The following is a 9223-nucleotide window of genomic DNA, read 5'->3' as shown; positions in this document are numbered from 1 at the left end:
CCTCAGAAGGAAGATGGGCAATCTACTTCTGTAGTGATACTGCCTCGGAAACCCAAGGAGGGGTCGCTATGAGTCAGGTCCAACTCGACGGCACATAACAACAACGACAACCTTGGTTTGTCAGCCTCAGCAACCAGCAGCTGTGTGAATTGGGAGATGTCTGCTGCTCCAGTGGGCCTAAAACAAGAGGCAGAGCTGAAGCCCCCAGTCAAGGGGTCTCTAGAGCCAGCACTCAACGCAGCCTTGTATTCTCCTAAACTGTAAGGGAATACATTCCTGTTTGTTAAAGCCATCAAATACATTCCTGTCTGTTAACATGGTATTTCTGTTATACCAGAGCTAGAGAACTGAGACACCATGTCTCACAGAAAGCAAAGTAACTCTTACTCACTTCCCCTTCTCTCTGTCCTTGTGTCCTCTGAATGTTCTCAAAGTCTCCCTTTCTCTAAGATTGCAGGAAATGGATTTTCTGAAGGTCACTGTGAGAAGTGAGTCTTTTTGACACATCTGAAATAAATTGGGAAGTAAAATAATTGCAGTTTCTAAATATTGAATTGACACGGACAATATTAAATATTGATTGACACAGTGGCTGTGCAGTAGTCAAGGGTGATGGGCTCAACTATAGAAAGGATCATGGAGCTGGCACAGGACGGGGAATTGTTTTGTTCTTCTGTGCATAGGGTCACTATGAGTTGGAGACGACTCAACGGCACCTAACAACAACAAATATTTCTAAAGTTTCAAAAAATCATTTGCTAAATAATAATTTAATCTTGTTAAACATCAGCATGATCAAGTAATTTATAGGCAACTCAGGGAGCTCTAATGGCATAGTATCTAAGGCATTTGGCTGCTAACCAGAAGGCTCATGGTTCAAACCTACCAGCCACTCCTCAGAAGGAAAGTTGAGCAATCTACTTCCGTACTGATACTGCCTCAGAAACCCAAGGAGGGGTCACTATGAGTCGGATCCAACTGGAGGGCAGTGCATTTGTGGTGGGTTTTTTTTTTTTTTTTTCAGTAATAAAACCTAGTAATAACATACCTGCAAAATCAACAGCTTGCTGCAAAAATACCCTCAATATATGTGATGGGTTAAATCCCTGCTGTTACCTGAGATGTGCCTGAATGAAGATGGGGCCCGGGACTCTTCCCTCAGGTCACTTACATATTTTTCAGTAGCCAGTGCCTGGAAAGAGACAATCTCTTTGAATGAGGAGAGTAAATGCAAGTTGTGTCAAGTCAGGTCAGGCAGCCCACATTTAAGACACGAGCCACACAGCTGAAAGAACCCCACACAGTGCAAGGCAAATCCTGGCCAGGTTTTATCATAATTCCTTTGCTGAATGTAAGGCAGTCTGTTTAGAAGCTGTCCCACTTAATGGGACAACTTTTTAAACAGGCCACCCCCATATACAATTGAGATGAAAAGACAATTACTCCCAAGAACTGAGTATTTAGCAATCTCCTATGGGTAGGGCCAATTGAAGAAAGTTGATGGACAGTCTATCACTAAATAGAAGATAAACTGATGAGATTGGAAAAAGTAGTGTGGTCTCTTTCTTAAAAAAAAAAAAAAAAAGTTGGTATCTAGGATCATCCTATACTAATAATCCTGCAAGTCACAAGCACTTTTTTACAATTGCTAGATAGGGATAAGGAGGCCTTGAGATGCCAAACCAGAAATGATACTTTGAACTCCAAATCTCAGCTAACTGGGTTTTGTGTGACTTTAAATACTATAGTTTAGTGACTTGTGCCATTTTTCCTATTCATTTTCTACTTGCACTCACAATAAACTCACAGGATAAAGGTAGGTCAAATGTTTGCCCAAAGTCTCATGACTGCTAAATAATGGAATCAAACTCAAACTCCTTTTCTTCTGAGCATCAGGTCAGTTCAGACCTATAGGACAAAGTAGAACTGCCCTATACATTTTCCAAGGTTATAAATCTTTACAGAAGTAGACAGCTTCGTCTTTTTCCCATGGAATGGCTACTAGGTTCAAACTGCCAACCCTTTGGTTAGCAGCCAAATGTCTTAAACACTGCATTACTGGGACTCCTTTCCAACTTCAAAGTCAATGATTTTTCCACTAAACTACACTGTAAATAATCATACATTTTGAATACTCAAATCACACACAAGAATCTATGTGAAATAAGTGTGTGTGCCTGTTTGTGCATGTTCTTCCTTCTGTGCACATTACCAAACCCCTCTGGACTGTCCAAAAGAAGCAGACAAAAACTAAAACCAAACTCACTGCCATCGAGTTGATTCCAACTCATAGCAAACCCCATTGGGTTTCAGAGGCTACAAATCTTTGCAGAAGTAGATCATCCCATCCTCCTTCCAGGGAGTGGCTGGTGGGTTTGAACTGCTAACCTTCTGGTTACCAGCCAAATGCCTTATCCATTATGCCACCAGAGCTCCTTAAAAGTAGAGGTAAACAATTTTCAAAAAGCATAAGTTATGTCCATACTTGATCTGAATTTTCTGGGCTGGTATCTCAACTCTCATCCTCACCTTGGAAATAAGCTTGGCCTTGATTTACCTGGTCTCTGTAAGTATTACACCTCCCTCTATCTCCCTGTCCTCCAGGTTCTTCTCTGGACTTTGTGCTACTTGATTTTTTTTTTTTTTAATGAGACTAGATCATTTTTATAAAGCAATAAAAGTATATAAACCTTGCAAAAAAATTGGCTTCTAATTCAGTCATTCAAAAAGCTATAACTCAGAATAATACTAATAAAAGGAAATTTTTAAACTCAGCATTTAAATACCTCATAATCTAATGGTTCTCACCCTTTACAATACCAACAATTCCTTTTATTAGTCTTTACCAATCACCAAGCAAAACAGTATTTTGAAACAATTTTTTAACCAATATGTCCTTTAATACCACTAAGCTGAGCCATCAATCAGTACAATACAACCATGATAAAATTCTAAACAAATGCAAAAAAAAAAAAACTATACACTTTAGCAAGCTCTCTGGTCTTGTTATTGCACGTACATATAACTTTTCATCAAGCTTTTGAAACACTAAAAAAAGAAAGTTGAAAAAACACCATCACTATTTCAATGGACCCCAAGAGAACCTCAGAATGGAAGTGACCGATTGAGAATAATTGAAATTCATGTGTGTCTCAAAAGAATCAACAAGTATTTATTTATTAGATGGCTCCAATATTACACAGAATCTTTGCTCTCAATGAAATGGAACACATCTGAAGGAAAAGACTTTAAAAAGAATACTTATATAGGCATGTAGGTCAATGGGTTAGAATTGAGAGGCCATAAAGCCATACATCTAGGCTCAGCTTATTTTCAACAAGGGTGCTATAACCATTCAATGGGGAAAGAAGTCTTTTCAAAAAATGATGCTGGGACAACTGGATAGCCACATGCAAAATAATAAAGTTGGACCCTTACCTCACACCATATAGAAAAATAACTCAACATGGATCAAAGATCTAAATCAAAGAACTAAAGCTATGACACTCTTAGAAGAAAACAGGAATAAATCTTCATGACCGTGGATTTGGCAATGGATTCATAGACATGACATCAAAAGCTCAAACGACAAAACAAAAAATAAATTAGACTTCATCAAAATAAAAAACTTTTGTGTTTCAAAGGACACCATCAAGAAGGTGAAAAGACAACCCACAGAATGGAGGAAAATATTTGCAAATCGTACATCTGGTAAGGGACTTCCATCTAGAATAAAAAATTCTTAGAACTCAATAATAAAAAGACAAATAACTCAATTAAAAAATGGGCTAAGAACCTGAATTGAATAGACTTTTCTCCAAGGCTGATAAGTTCATGAAAAGATGCTCAACATCATTAATTATCAGGGAAATGCAAATCAAAACCACAGGGAAATGCAAATCAAAACCACAATGAGATACCACTTCACACCCAGAATGCTTAGAACTTTAAAAAAGTCATCAGATAATATTAAAGTTTTTTTAAATTGAAACCCTCATATTGTGAGAGGTGAAACAGAACAGCCATCTGAGAAAACAGTCTGATAGTGTCCCAAACAAGTAAACAGCATTATCGTATGACCTAGCAATTCCACTCTGAGGTATATATCCAAGAGAAATGAAAACGTATGTTCACACATATACCTTGTACATAAATGTTTATAGCAACATTATTCATAATAGCCAAAAAGTCAGAAACAACCCAAATGTCCAACAACAAATGGATAAACAAAATGTGATACACCCATATCATAGAATATTATCCTGCCATAAAAAAGGAACAAAGAACTACATGCTACAACTTGGATAAACTTTGAAAAATGAAGGAAACCAGTCACAAAAATCTGCACATTATATGATAACATTCATAAGAAAGTCTAGCATAGAGAAATCTACAGAGACAAATCAGATTACTGGTTGTTTAGGGCTATGTTAGTGTATGGGAGCTCTGGTGGCATAGTGCCTAAGGTATTTGACTGCTAACCAGAAGGCTGGTAGATCAAACCCACCAGCCACTTCTCAGAAGTAGGGTTGGGTAATCTACTTCCATAGTGATACTGCCTCGGAAACACAAGGAGGGGTCGCTATGAGTCAGATCTGACTCGACGACGGTGAAAGTTTTTTTGTTTTCTTTTTTTTTAGGCCTAGTGTGTAGAAACTTACAGGGGGCAGTGATAAAGGATATAGTTTCTTTTTGAGGTGATGAAAATGTTCTAAAATTGTAGTGATAGTAGCACATGTCTATGAATACTCTAAAATCATTGAATTATATACATTAAGTGAGTAAATTGTATGATATGTTAATATATTGCAATATAATTTATTTTTCAAAAAGAATACAAAAGGTGAGTTATAACTAATTAACATATGCTGGGAATTGGTCAATCTCACAGCTAACTGGTAAAATTCTTAAAAACATAGATGCCATTTTTTTCCCTGATAAAAATGGCAGAGATGTATAACTATTAAAATGCCCAGTGTTTGCATAGGTGCAAGGGAATGGATATTCTCGTGTATCATGGGTGAGAACTGAAAATGGTACAAATTTCCTAGAGGGCAATTTGATAATATCTAAACTTTAAAACACCTTATTATGGGCATAATTTTGACTCAGCATTTTGACATTCAACTATTTATCAGAAGAAAATAATGTGTGCAAAATTCTGCACAGTGATGATAGTCAGAGTTGTTATATTGGTGAAAAATAGAAATAATGTAAATATTAATCACTGGAGAATTGATAAAAAATAAATTATGATATATGACACATTCTTACAGTTAAACAATATTATTGTTGTTGTTAGGCACCCTTAAGTAAGTTCCGACTCATAGCGACCGCATGTACAACAGAACGAAACAATGCCCCGTCCTGCACCATCCTCACAATCCTTGCTTTGCTTGAACCCACCATTGCAGCCACTGTGTCCACCCATCTCACTGAAGATCTTTCCCTCCTTCATTGACCCTCTGCTTTACCAACCATAACATCCTCCAAGGACTGGACCCTTCTGACAACATGACCCAAATACACGAGCCATTCTTATTTCTAAGGAGCATTCCAGCAGTACTTCTTTGAAGACAGATTTATTTGTTCTTCTGATAGTCCATAGCATTTTCAATATTCTTCTCCAGCACCATAATTCAAATGTATCAATTCTTTGGTAGTCCCTATTCACTGTCCAGCTTTCACATGCCTGTGAGACAATTGAAAAGATCACGGAGTCAGGCGTACCTTATTAGTCTTGAAACTGCCAAGAGATCTGGAAGACAGCTACCTGGCCAACCAACTGAAAGAGAGACATTTGTGTCCATTCCAAAGAAAAGTTAACCAACAGAATGTGCAAATTATAGAACAATGTCATGTCACATGCAAGTAAAATTTTCCTGAAAATAACTCAAAAATGGTTGCAGCTGTGTATTGACAGGGAATTGCCAAAAATTCAAGCCTGTTTTAAAAGAGGGCATGGAACAAGACATACCACTGCTGATGTCCCATGGATCTAGGCTGAGAGCAAAGACTACCAGAAAGATGTTTACTGTGTTTTATTGACTATGCAAAGGCATTCAACTGTGGATCATAACAAATTATGAATAACATTGTGAAGAATGGGAATTATGCTCATGAAGAACCTGTGTATAGACCAAAGGCAGTCATTCAAACAGAACAAGGGGATATTGTGTGGTTTAAAATCAGGAAAGGTGTCCATGAGAGTTGTGTCCTTTTACCATACTTACTCAATTTGTATGCTGAGCAAATAATCCAAGAAGCTGGACTATCTAAGAAGAACATGGCATCAGGATTGGAGGAAGACTTCTTTAATAACCTGTGATATGCAGATGGCACAACTTAGCTTGATGAAAGTGAAGACTTAAAGTACTTACGATGAAGATCAAGGACTACAGCTTTCAGTATGGATAACACCTCAACATAAAGAAAACAAAAATCCTCACAACTGGACCAGTAAGCAACATCATGATAAATGGAGAAAAGACGACCTTGTCAAGGATTTCATTTTACTTGGATCCATCAATGCCTACAGAAGCAGCAGTCAAGGATCTAATGATGTATTGCATTGGGCAAATCTCCTGCAAAAGTGTTAAAGAGCAAAGGTGTCATTTTGAAGTTAAAAATCATGTTTTAGTGATCCTCAACCTATACAACTATGAGACCAGAAGAACTAGATGGTGCCCAGCTACCACTGTCAACCACTTGGACGAGGATCTATGTAAGAGATCCTGGATAGAGCGGAAGAACAATGTGGAACAAAACTCAAAATCAATTTTTAAAAAAGGGACCAGGTTTGCTGGTCTGATAGAGCCTGATGGAACCACTGGGACTATGGCCCCTAGCTGTCCTTCAGGTCTGGAATTGAACCCACACCTGTGGCTTCCAGCCAAACAAAAGACAGGCATGTAAGCTGAACATTTACATTAAGTAGATACACTCCTTGGAGAGGACAATCATGGGAGAATAGAAGGGCTGTATATGCACAGGGAGACAGCTCAGGGGGCAGGAGTGCATGGAGGGAAGGACACAAGGAAGAGGACACAAGGAAGAGGTAACTATGGGGAGGATATGGGAGGGGAGCTGTTGCATTGTGGGAAATTGTAGTCAATGTCATAAGACACAGTGTATGTGACCTGCTATATGGAAAGTGAATTTGCTCTGTTAACTTTCACCCAAATCACAATTTTTTTTAAAAAAAATCATGTTTAATGCCATAGCCCATACTTCCACTCTTAGCTTTTATACTCCTATTCCATCATGTCAGTAACAATCCATTGTTGAGAGTTTGTGTGTCTGAGGCAGGTTTATCAAAAAAAAAAAAATTTAAAAAAAGCAGAAAATCTAAACCCATTGCTGTTGAAACCATTCTGATTCATGGTGATCCCAAGTGTGCCAGAGTAGAACTGTTCCACAGGATTTCAAAGACTATGGAAAGGAGCAGAACACTGAATATTTCTACATACATACACACACCTCTCTTATTTTCAAACTTCCCCTCTTTCTCTACTTTCCTTTGCAGCAAACATTCTGAAAAAGTTGTCAACTCATCCTATTTCCTCTTCCTTACTTCTCATTTAGGAGCTCTGGTGGCATAGTTCCTAAGGCATTTGTCTGCTAACCAGAAGGCTGGAAGTTCAAACCCACCATTCACTTCTTGCAAGGAAAGTTGGGCAATCTACTTCCATAGGGATATCACCTCGGAAACCCAAGGAGGGGTCACTATGAGTCGGATAGGACTCGACGGCCATGAGTTTGGTTTTCTTTTTGTTTTTTGTTTTGGTTACTCTCCCATCTACTGTAGTTTCCACTTCCATCAGTCCCCAAAACCTCTTTTGTCAATGTCACCAACAATCTCCTTATAAACAAATCCAAAAAACACTTCTGTGTCTTGACAGCTTTTGATGAGGTTGACCCCTCCCTCCTTTCTCCTTCATCCTGGGTGCCATCCTCATCTAGTTCTGTGCTCACATCACAGTCCTCTGCCTGCCTCAGCTGGCTGCTCTGTACCAAACCCATTGCTCAAGTAGATTCCCATTCATATACAGGGGATTCCCATTCATATATACCCTACCCTATAGGACAGGGTAGAACTGCTTTATAGCATTTCCAAGGCTGGAAACCAAATCCTTCCAGAAGCAGAGTGCAACATCTTTTTCCCATGGAGCATCTGGAGCATTTGAACTGCCAACTGTTTGGCTGGCAATTGAGTGCTTGAACCACTGTGCAATAGGGCTCCTTAGGGTAGGTTTAGGACATTAAAAATTATGTAAATGACTGTTTTAGAAAACATTTTATGATATTAGAAAAAGTTTGTGGCATTTTTAAATCAAAATTTTATTTTGTAAGAAGAAAAATATAGGTGCATGTGATAGTGTACGTGAGTGAACGTGAATACTCACAGAGAGGAGGGAAGAACTCTGCCAACACGGGAATAGTGGCAATCTTTGGAATTATAGGTGATTTCAGTTTGTTTGTTTGTTTGTTTAGTATTTTTTCTACATTTTCCAAATTTTCTAAATGAACACATTTTACCTTTTTAATCAGAGAAAAGACATATTATTTGTAAACCTATGAAATCTCTTCTTCAACAATTAAATAATAATCATTTGATGCCTATATAATGTTTAGTTCTGACAATTAACTCTGACAGATGACTCATGAAAATATATACATTTTTATGTACTTTTGGAAAATAATTTGACAATATGTGCCACAGGATATCAAATTTTTCATACTTCTGACCAATAACCTCACTTCTGGAATTTGTTTTAAGTCACTAATCCTAGTTGTTTGTGCCTAATGATATGCCTCATTAATTATAATAGCAAAAACATGGAAATAACCAAAACTTCTGGTAGAGGGGGATTGATTAAGAAAATTATGACAGCCATTCAATGATATTAAGAATAATGTTCAGGAAAAAAAACCTTGAATATAGTGAAAAAAAATCAAGATATAAAATATGACTCTAGAGTGATCAACAGGTACAAATTTTAGTCTAAAAACCCAAGGTTGAAAATATATTTTTTAGAAGATGGAGGAATAGGCAGACAAGCGACACAGACCCTCTTCGACAAAGAAAAGAAAAACCAATTGACAGAGATACAGAAGATAATCCTGGAACCCTGAGCTTTGAAAGGAACTATACAGAAGTGGATTAGGCACCAACTAGTGGAAAAACCTGAACGAAAACAGTGAGTACAGAGACCGTTGGAGC

This window comes from Orycteropus afer, unplaced genomic scaffold, assembly GCF_000298275.1.
Source record: "Orycteropus afer afer isolate SDZICR_OR568_19922 unplaced genomic scaffold, OryAfe1.0 scaffold00021, whole genome shotgun sequence".
NCBI classification, from domain to species: domain Eukaryota; kingdom Metazoa; phylum Chordata; class Mammalia; order Tubulidentata; family Orycteropodidae; genus Orycteropus; species Orycteropus afer.
Note: the sequence above shows the minus strand (reverse complement) of the source record.